This window comes from Gracilinanus agilis, chromosome 5 (genome assembly GCF_016433145.1).
Source record: "Gracilinanus agilis isolate LMUSP501 chromosome 5, AgileGrace, whole genome shotgun sequence".
Taxonomy (NCBI): Eukaryota; Metazoa; Chordata; class Mammalia; order Didelphimorphia; family Didelphidae; genus Gracilinanus; species Gracilinanus agilis.
The window spans coordinates 103,302,463-103,314,528 of NC_058134.1; positions in this window are offsets into that span (position 1 = coordinate 103,302,463).

Sequence of the window (12,066 nt, forward strand, 5' to 3'; positions counted from 1 at the left end):
CCAACAAAAACGCATAATAGGACCCTCCAGTAAGCTTTAATCATGACAGAAATATTCCCTCGCTGCATAATCTACTTTGTAAATAGCTAAACATGATATGAGGACAATGGCATTAATAAATCCTCTTTTCTATTCTCCAATATATTCCCCTTTAGCTTCTGTCTCATTTATCAAGTTTTTTTTTCTCTTACCAAAAAAAAATGTACAAACCCAAGAATTTTGTCCTATATCTCTTTCAGAATCTAATTTGAAATAGAGCTCTATATAAGATAATTTCACCTTTGAGGCCATTAGTCATTTTGAAACATTTGAAGCATTTCCCTATACATGCGAATATTTAAATAGCACTTTTTAAATTCAGACATGATTAGGTAAAATGATTCCATCTTGATCTGTTGATTCTGATGTTTCCTTTTCTCTGTGGGACATGCTTTAGTAAATAACATTATTATCACGATCATGGATTATTAAGTGACTATTATTACATTGCTTTACTTTGCTAGAGGGAAGACAAAAAGAGGGCAAAGTAGTCCCATATCCTGTCTATTATCTTGGCTTTAGTAGATATTCATTCAAACCAATCTAAATTTTAAATGTTTGCTATGCCCAAGATACCATATTAGATGCATGGGATACAAAGACAAACAAAAGAATATTCCTCTCCCCTCAAGGAGTTTATATTCTATAATTATAGAGATAAAAATTTGATAGAGGAGTGAATGGATGAATGAATTAGGTATCTCTCCCTCTGAGGAATGTATAATCACTTTTAGAGAGAAAGGTCATAAAAAGATAGACAAAGCCAAAGGAAGAAAAACCCCAATGTATAAGAGAGGGGTCCAATGACAGGCAAGATCAAGGACTTGGAGGTTTGGGATAGCTTCTTGGAGGGGATGGAGTTTGATTTAGGGTTGGATTCAAGGTAGCTTTTAAAAAGCAGAGATGACAGTATTTCAGACTTAGAGCTAATTCAGTTACATTCAAAAATATTTATTAAATGATTAAGTGACTACAATGTGCAGAGCAATCTTGCAAAGTGGACCAAAGGTGGAACAATCTGAAAGGTAAGAGAATAAATGTATTATGTTAGAGAAAGTGAGAGAGCAAAAGGAGGGAAAGAGAAAGAAAGGAAGAGAGAGGGGAAGAGAGGAGAGAAAATGGGGAAAGAGAGAGACAGACTGGGAGGAGGGAGAGAAGGTGGGAGGAAAGAAGAGAGGAAGAGAAAGGGAGAAAAAGAGAGAAAGAGAAGAGAGGGAGGAGAAGGGAGGAAAAGAATGTTAGAAGCTTGGAAAAGTGATTAATAGTGTCACTAAAAGACTACTACTTCTCAGCAGGACTAATAAAATTAGTATTTCTTAACTTTGGTTAAAAATGATATGCTAAGAATTAATACTAGAATATAATTCTGGAGATAAGTCTTATTGAATTTTGAAAGTTACATAGCATGATTTTCACAAAGATAAATCTAATTGGTGACAGAATCTCCATGAGAATCCATTATCTCCTTTCTCTGGGGCCAATAAGCACATATAGAACATTTCCCCAGTGTGGTTTTGGCAGCCTTTGCCAGACTCTAAATACTTCTATGTCATATCACAGAATCATAAATTGAGGGTTGAATGAGGTCTTAAAAGTTAATCCCTTAATACAGATAAGGACCCTGACACCCAGAACAGGGGAAGTTACTTGGCAAATAGCCAGGCTGAGATCTGAACCCAGGCCCTCTGATTCCACATCTAGAAACCTCAGATGAAAAAACAAAAAAACAAACAAATCCTTAATGAGAAAACCCACTTTCTTAAAAACTATTTTTATTACTTTACATCTATATGTCTCTTTTAAGTAAAAGTTACCATAGCTTATGGTAAAAATAATGTAGAGAAGAAAGGCAGGAGTGACTCACTGCCAAGTAAATCAAATTGTGCATTTATTGGGTAAGGAAGCTGAATTTCAATTTGATATTTCAATATTTCCCCCTGATTAATTTAATTAAATTCTATAAGGCTAGAGCTTTGAGTTTTTTCTTCGGTAAACAATTAATTTATCTTTATTGACTTCTTAATATGGAATACTTTTCATGGAAGAAAACAAAAATGAAGTTTCTCTATTTCAAAGAAAGGTTTAGATGATGAGCATTTTAAAAACCTGTAATCAAATTCCTATTCATGCCTATTGTTTGTTTTAGAGATATTTTAAATATTGAGACTGAAAACTCCAGAACATACCATTTTTCTTCCACAGAATTGAGTTAACTTTTCTGAAAATAAAAAGTAGTTTTAAGAGATGTTTGAACAAATAACCTATTTTATTAATAAAAAATAATCTAGAGGCTCCTGTTTTCAAAAATCTAAAAAAAATTCTTTAAAATACCATGACTGATTTCATTGAATTATAAACTGTAAGAGCTAGAAGGTACCTTACAGTATATCTGGCTTAACTTTCTCTTTTGACAAATAAGGAAACTGAGATCCAGAGAAGTTATGTGATTTGCCTACATGATCTCACAAAAGACTTAAAGGCTAATGAGTTTTTTAAAAGTCAGTTAATAAATATTTATTGAGCTCCTGTTATGTGCCAGTACTTGTGCTAATCTCTGGGGATATAAACAAATCATATTCCTAGTCATCAAGGAGTTAAGAATCCAGATGGGGAAGACAAAATAAAGAGAAAGAGAAAGGCCAGAGAGGAGGAAGTTAGCCAGCAAGAAGCATGACAGAGAAATCCAAGGAGTACAGTAGGGGTGGGAAATAAGGAGATGCATATATAGCCTGGCACCCTTTTTAAATAGAGGTTTTAGGAGGAGTTCTCCATCTTCAGCCTTCAGCCTTCAGTACAGAAAGAGGGACAGAGAGTACTGATGAGAAGAGAGTCTCAGTGCTGTTAAAAACTTTAAAAAAACACCCAGAGAATCAAGAAGAATATTTGATGAAAAGATAATAATAATAACTTTACATCCATCATCTCATTTCATCCTGCCAGTCCTCCTGTGAGATAGGAATGGCAATATTATTATCATATGGATAAGAATCTGACTTAGAAAAAGACACTAATGGGTAAAGATAAAGAAGCTTTATTTATATGAGACAGAGAAGTACAAACCATTGAAGTTTTCCCGAAGCTTTTAACATTTCTGTCATTGTTGTTCAGTCATTCATTCCTGTCCAACTCTTCTTAATCTGTGGACCTTTCTATAAATACAGTAAATAATTTGTGTATAGAAATCTTTCCAGAAGCTTCTAAGTTTAGATTCATTTATATTACTCAATTTGAAGGTGAAGAAAGTCTAATATAGCAGACACTGAGGTGGGGGACTGAGACAGGGAGGGGAGGATCATATTCCATTCATTTGCCTTCTACCATGGCCCTCCTCTCAGTCCAATGACATGCTAAGTGGACTCACTCTTCAACTCCTCTTACTCTTCCCAGAACAATCATACTGAATCCCAGACTATGGTGGATTAACTTTCCTCCAATCTCTGCTGCATGCTCCTTCTTCTCCATCCACCTTAATCCTATGCCACAATGTCCAATTCCACACTTGCCTGCCCTCTGCAACTCACGTTTAATAACTAATAAAGTATTTTAAGACCTCTCTCTCTGTCTCTCTCTCTCTCTTTCTTTCTCTCTCTTTTTCTCTCTGTCTCTGTCTGTCTGTCTGCTTGTCTCTCCCCTTCTCAGTTTCTTTCTCTATCTCTCTCTCTCTGTTTCTGTCTGTCTCTCTATTTTCTTTCTCTCAGTGAAACTTGCTTCTCCCAAGATGACATTACAACCTAAGCCTTTTAGTCAAGGCTCATATTCTCTAGCTTGTGTATGTATTTTGAAATATCCTATTTTAATCTGTCAACATGGGATATTCCCTTAGCAGAATGTAAATTCTTTAACCATAGGGATTACCTCACTTTTCTATTTATATCATTGATCTCTAGCTTAGTGCCTAGCACAAAGCAGTACTTATGAAATCGCTGAGTGATTGATCTCAGATTCATATAGAAGGAACATTTTACTGCCTAAAAACTATTTTCCTAATCTTATTTTTCCCTTCATTTCTTCCTAGTTTCACTGATGGCTCTTAAATTATTGAGGCCGAGGTAAGTTTGACATTAATAAAAACCAGATATTACATGCTCTTGAAACAGAAAACACAACATGGAGGTCATAATATTTTTATGTGAGATTACCTGGCATATGCTAAAAATCGTTTGCAAGAATAATATATGAATTTTTAACTCTAGTATTTGGGTTCTTAATAGTAAAGTGTGATATATCCTAGTGGGGATTCAGATATCACTTTTAGCATAAGGTAACTGAGTTTTCACAGCTATTATAGAGGCCCCAAACAGTATAATCCTTGAAATGGGGTGTTCTTGAAGATATCCATAGGTGTTTTAGCTTTTCCAGGTTGCCTACTGTTGCTCCTATTCCCCCTTATAACATTTACTAAGATGATAGTGTTATTATTAAAAATGATGAGGGCCGAGATCAAAAGGGAGAATAGTATTTTAATAAAAGCCATGCTGATAGAGATAAACTGACCAAGCGCCTGTAAGAAAAACCTATTCCAACCTCACCTCAGCCATTTACCTTCCTCTCTCCTAGAGCTCAGGTAACTAAAGAGGAAGTTCCAAGTCACTCCCCCCTACTTAAAACAGTCCCTCACCTTTAATACTTCATCCAAAACAGGAAACCCATGAAACCTGTTGGACCACAGGAAATGTAGTTTTAAGGACCCCCACAGGTCCACAGAAGTTTGTCAAACACTATATTGAGGTTCAATCCTTCCAAATAGAACTCCAGGTGATTTTAACTAACACAATAGACAAACAATACAATGAGTCTATGTAATTAGTTACAGCCTCACATTGTTTATCTGAATTGCTTTCACTTGAACTCACTCCTATTTTCACATCTCAAAAAGGAGTGTTCAAGGCAATCAAAAACATATAAAACAGGACAGAACTTAAAAAGATAGCAATGTCATTAGAGATGTACTGGATAAGTTACAGACAAAAGGATCTTTTAATTGATGGAAAGGTTCTCTAAATATCCATTTCGCAAATGAAATCATCTTAATTATATAGTTCCAGAATGGTATAAATTCTTCTTAAGAAAAAAGAATTTAGGTCCAGTCCGTTTTTCTCCCCCTAATGTCAATAAAAAGGATCTAGCATCCATCTAGTTTTAGAGAAATACATACTATTATTTCCTGTACTTTTACTTCATTGAACATAGAGTGTATTGTGTACATGAATCCTCTATATAGAACATAGAAATGAAAGTCCTTGATATCTTTCACCTCCCCAAAGACCTCATTTCATTTGATAGGTATCTGCAATAATAGTCACTGACCCTTTTCTTCACCTGAGTTATATGCATTTTTCATAGAAAAAAATCAATTATGTTGTCAATTTATATCATCTATTTCTTTCTTCATTGTACTTTTATTTTCCTCTTAGTTTTATGGTTTGCTAACTTTAATTCAATCTTTCTTGATTTCAAGCAAATGAAAATCTTAATAACCAACCTCCAAGAAAACAACAATTTATTTCCTCCTACAATTATGTTCAGTATATGAATCGTAACAGTAATGGTATCTCATAGTATGCTCAGATGTTCAAGTCTTTATGATGTCCAGAAATTGGGAAACACCAAATCAAGCCCTCTTTTTTACCAGGAAAAAGTGGATCTTTTCCTCAAAGTCAGCTTTAAATCCTGAAAACACTTCACACCTTCCTACTCAGAAATACTGAAAGTTCATGAATTAATACTTAGACAATTCTTTAAGCTTCTTATTTGAAAAGAAATATCAGAAGCACTTAGGAAGAAAAATAATACAACCTTTATTCACAGAGTTCTTGCCATGTCAGTGTTTAAGATGTTTTAATCATTACGATTTCACAATAATTCACACTTATGTATCATTTTGAGTTACAATGTACTTTACATATATTATCCTCCTCTGCAGTTTACTACCTGTATTCTCATGTAAGTCACCTCTGTAAACTTGAATTTCCTTATCTATAAAATGAGGGGGTTTGGCATAAATGACATATAAAGTCCTTTCTAGTTCTTAATCTATAATCCTCTGCTCTCATTAGGTCTTCATAATAGCCCTTATCAGGAACCTACTGCAGGTATTCTTATCTACAATTCCCCAGATGAGAAAATGATCCTTAGAGTCTGTCTATAGTCTCAATGCTAGTAGCAGTAAGTAGCTAATAATAAAATGTAGGTGTTTGGAGTCTAAATTAAGTGGATGGTAATATCATTGGATGGTAGTAACATACTATATACTACCATCTTTAAAAAAATGCATTTTTCTGCCTATTTAAAGTTCTCTGTTTTCAAATGAAGAACTTTATTAGACCAACATTTCTATAGTTCCCTTTGCTTTGTTTTTAAATTTACATGTTATAAATAAAATAATTTTGCTATATAATAAGTTGAAATAATATAAATCACAGTTGCACTGGATTTCAGAAAAAAGATATACATGAAGATTTTATTTTATATTAAGCTCATCTGAAGTCAAGTTTATTGGCACCTAATTTATCGCTTTCAATAGTTAATGCAAAGAACAGATTTTTCAAGCCCTTTGAAATATTAAAATTCAATTTAATAAATAGTGACTGCGCATATCTTATATACAAAGTCTTATACTAAACTAGTAAAGGAACACTAATATTGAATAATAATAATTAAAATTTATTAGTTTTTATTTTATATTATACATTGGATTAAGTACAATTATTGTTTCATTTAATCCTTGGTTTTATCATCTCCATTTTACAATGAGGAAACTAAAGCAAAGAAGTTAAATAACTTGCTCAGGATCACACAGTTAGTAAGGCTCTGAGGCCAGATTTCAACTGAGGTCTTCTTGGCTCTAGGCTGAGGGTCCTTTCTACTGTTCCATCTTAGATGCCCTGGCTGAAAATGGCCAATGACCAATGGCACAGTGATCCCTCACCTATCGCAGGAGTTAACTTTCAGACACCGCTGTGACAGGTGAAAATCTGGGAAGTAGTGGCATTATATTTATTGTATTATTTATATATATTTTAAGGTTTTATAAACCCTTTACATTCTCCTTTAAACCTTTTCCACACTCTTATTAACCTACAATCACTGAGCCAATCAGTGTCCAGGATACAGACATAGCACTGTGGTAGGTCTTCTTTCATTCCAACAGCCAACAGTGTGCCAATAAGTGTAGCTCTGCGATATAGATTTAGATATAATTATTTAAGAAGCCTGGGATACAGTAAAGCCATGATAAGTGAACCGAGATATAAGGAAGGTCGTCTGCACCTATAATCTGATAAATTTCTGGACTCACTAGAAATTACAGAAAAGAAAACTTTCCTGAATAGTGAACAGTGTTTTCAAACTGTGTCTTTATAAGCTAGGACTCAGGTTAGTATTTCCATTTAACAGATGATAAACTGGGTCCCACAGAGTAGAAGTTGCTTTTTTAGTGTTTAGTATTAAGTAGCATTGTATTTATGTATTTTATTACATTAATGATTTTTCCATTCTTTATATTTGCACAAATATTTTATTTCTAATTCTCTATTTCTAGTGTGTGAAAATATTTTCACTCTTTAATCTTTTGTCTTGAAATTATTTATCATAACCCAAGTGCAATATATTTGTACCTAAGTACAATAGAAGACCACAGAAGAGAGTTAGCACTGCTACAGACATTTATGTGTGAAAATGTTATTGCGTTTCTTTGATCATGGCCTTTAAGAGGAATAACATAAACTAAACAAAAGAGACTATTGTTTCAAAGTAAGTTTGAATTAGAAGGGAACTTAGAGCGACTCTAGTGGTAGCCTGCCATTGCATATGAAGAAATTGAGTCCCAGAGTAAGAAAGTGATGAAAAGTTGCATAGTACAGCCAAAGCAGGACTTAAGGGAAAATGTATATTTCTATATGCTTACATCAATAAATTAAAGAAAAAACGGATCAATGAAATGGGCATACAACTAAAAAAAACTAGAAAAAGAACAATTAAATATCCTCAATTAAACATAAAACTGAAAATCCTGAAAATCAAAGCTGAATTAATAAAATTGAAAGTAAGAAATCATTGAATTGATAAAAAAAACCCTAAAAACTGTTTTTATGAAAAAATTAGATTTAAATGAAAAGAGTGAATTCATCACCAATGAAGAAAGAATTAAAACAATTAGTAGGAGTTATTTTACCCAATTATATGTCAATAAATTTGATCATCAAAGCAAATATTTACAAAAATATAAAATTCTCAGATTAACAGAAGAGGAAATAGATTACTTAAATAACTTCATCTTAGAAAAAGAAATTGAACACACTATCAATAAACTCCCTAAGAAATAATCCCCAAGGCAAGATTGATTCAATTATGAATACTATCAAACACTTAAAGAAAAATTAATCCCAATAAAACTTTAACTATTTGGAAAAATAAGCAAAGGTGTCCTACTAAATTCTTTTTCATGACATAACTATAGTGCTGATATAGAAAGGATGGAAACAAAGAAAACTATAGATAATCTCCCTATTGAATACTGATGCAAAAATTTTAAATAAATAAATTTAATAAATTTAAATAAAATACTAGCAAGAATATTTCTATAATATATCACAAGAATTATTCACTATGACCAGGTAGAATTTGAACCGGGAATGAAGAGTTGCTTCAATATTAGGAAAACTATCAATATATTTTGACCATATCAATAACAAAATCAACAAAAATCATATCATTTCCTCAATACATGTAGAAAAAACTTTTGACAAAAGATAACACCCATTCCTATTAAAAACACTAGAGAACATAGGAATAAATGGAGCTTTCCTTAAAATGATAAGTAGTTTCTATATAAAGCCATCAGCAAGCATTATCTGTAATAGGGATATGCTAGAAGTCTTCCCAATAAGATCAGGGATGAAACAAGGATGCTCATTATCAACACTACTATTTAATGTTGTACTAGAAATGCTAGTATAGCAATCAGAGAAGAAATTGAAGGAATTAGAATGGACAATGAAGAAACAAAACTATAGCTCTTTGCAGATATGATGATATACTTAGAGGATCCTAGAGAAGCAACTAAAATATTAAACAATTTAAAACTTCAGCAAAGTTGCAGAATATAAAATAAACACAGATATGTGCGAAGGGAACCCTCTCTCAGGGTCACTCATAGGGTCTTACTTGTGTCCCTACAATCCTAGTTAAGTCATCTAGTGCGGGTTATGTGACTGAATTTAAACCAGACATGATTGAAGTGGACCTGGAAGGAAGAGGCAGGAAAAAATGTTTGAGACAAGGAAGTAGGATCTCTTTCCGTAGGAACCAGCCAAGGGGAAGGTGGCTGAGGGAGCCATATTGAGAGAACCATGGCTAAAAGGCTTTTCTCTATAATTCTCTGACTCTACCTATCCAAGTAAATACTAAAAAAACTATGGAAATTAAGGACTAGGATTTTAATTTAACTCTTATCGATACATCATCAGCGTTTCTATATATGACCAACAAAACAAAGCAGTAAGAGATAGAAAAAGAAATCCAATTTAAATTAACTGTGGATAACATAGATACATAGGATTCTACCAGCCAACATAAACCCAGGAATTACATGAAAATAATCACAAAACATTTTTCAACAAATAAAGTCAGATCTAAATAACTGAAAAAATATAAATTTTTCATGGTTGGCCAAGTCAATCTAATAAAAATGATAATTCTACTTACATTAATCTACTCATTCAGTGCTATACCAATCAAACTGCCCAAATTACTTTATATAGTTAGAAAGAAAACTAAAATTTATCTAGAAGAACAAAAGGTCAAGAATATCAAGGGAATCAGTAAAAAAAAATTTTTTTGAAGGAAAGTGGTCTAACAGTATCAGATCTGAAACTGTATTACAAACTGGTAATGATTGAAACAATCTGGTACTTCCTAAGAAATATAATAATGTATCAGTGGAATAGATTAGGTATGAAATACCTAGTAATAAATGACCATAGTAATTTAGTGCTTAGTAAATCAAAAGATCCAAACTATTGAGATAAGAACTCACCATCTGATAAAAACTTTTGGGAAAACTGGAAAACAGTGTAATGGAGATCAACATCTCATAACATATACTATATAAAGTCAATATGAGTGCATGATTTAGAGCAGTGATTCCCAAAATGGGCACTACCATCCCCTGGTGGGTGCTGCAGCGATCCAGGGGGGCAGTGATGGCCACACTTTTTTGTATTACATTCTATTCTGAGTTCAATAAATAGTTTCATAATTTCCAGGGGGTGTTAAATAATATTTTTTTCTGGAAAGGGGGTGGTAGGCCAAAAAAGTTTGGGAACCACTGATCTAGAGGAAAACAGTGATACCTTAACCAAATTAGGGGCAGCATGGAATCGTGGAATAGTATATGATCAAAGAGGAGATAGAGAACCTTACAAAATGTAAAAATGATAATTCTGATTATATTAAATCAAAAAGAGACTGTACAAACAAAACCAATGTTACCAAGGTTAAAAGGAAAGAAAAGGCTAGAGGAAAAAAATTACAGCAAGTAACTGTGATAAAGGTATCACTTTTCAAATATATAGAGAACTGAATCATTTATAAAAATATAAGCTACTCTCCAATTAATAAATGGCCAAAGGTTATAAATGGAAAGTTTTCAGATGAAAGAACCAAAGCTATCTATAGAGATATGAAAAATGCTTTCAATCACTCTTTTTAAAATAATATTTTATTTTCCCAATTACATGTAAAAACAATTTTAACACTCATTTTTATAAGTTCCAAATCCTCTTTTCCCTTCCCACTCTCGCTCCTTCACTTCTTCCCACTATTTCACCTCCCTGAGACAATATGAAGTCTGAAATAAATTTTATTTTTTGTGAAGATATTTTACTTTGTCAATTGCAATAACAATTTCCAACATAAGTTTTTTGAATTTATAAAATCCAAATTGTCTCCCTCCTACCTTTTTCTCCCCCTTCCCAGAGATACTAAGCAGTTTGATCAGGGTTATAAATATATTATCCTGCAAAAAAAAAAGTTCCATTTTGTTTACTGTTGTAAGAGAATACTCATATAAAACAAAAGCCCCCAAATAAATAAACTAAAACTAAAAGTAGTATGTTTTAATCTGTATTCAAACCACAATAGTTCTTTCTCTAGAGGTGGATAGCATTCTTTGTTTTAAGCCCTTTAAAGTTGTCCTGGGTCATTGTATTTCTGAGAGAAACTAAGTCTTTCACAGTTGACCATCCCATAATACTGTTACTGTATACAGTGTTCTCCTGGTTCTGCTTATTTCACTTTGCACCAGTTCATCTAAGACTTCTCAGTTCTTTCCAGAATTATCCTGTTCATCATTTCTTACAGCATAAAGATATTCCATCACCATAATATACTAAAATTTCTTCAGACATTATCTACTTGATGGATATCCCCTCTATTTCCAATTCTTTGCCAACTCAAAAAAGGGTTGGTATAAATATTTTTGTATAAGTAGATACTTTTTCCCATTTTAAAAAATCTTCTGGGGTTATAGACCCAATAGTGGTATTGCTGGGTCACAGTTTTATAGTCCTTGGGGCATAGTTCCAAGTTGCCCTCAGGAATGGTTGTATAAGAATATAAAATTTAGGGTTTTATGCTAATACGAATGTTCTAAAGTAATATTGTGGTTGTCAATTTAAAAATATTATAGCTTAAGTCAAAATGACATTTAGTACCTTTATTTACAAAGAAGTGGAAAGAGTGAAAGTGGGGAAATGTAAGAAGAGGATAGAGAAATGTCTAGCCTGCTACCCTAAGTGTTGCTCCAGTGTCCACATCAGCCCTGCCAGGGCTTGGTAATTTTCAGCCAGAGGACCTGGTGGTGTCTTTAGCAAGGGATCCACCAATGCATTCTCCTCCAGGAAAAGAAGGAGGCCTCTCCAAAATCAATCTCTCAAGAAGCCAAGAATGGTAGGTAGGCCAGCTACTCACCCAAGTCACTGAAGCAGAGTCTTCAAAGACAGACTCCCAAGGAGAAGATCCAAGGAG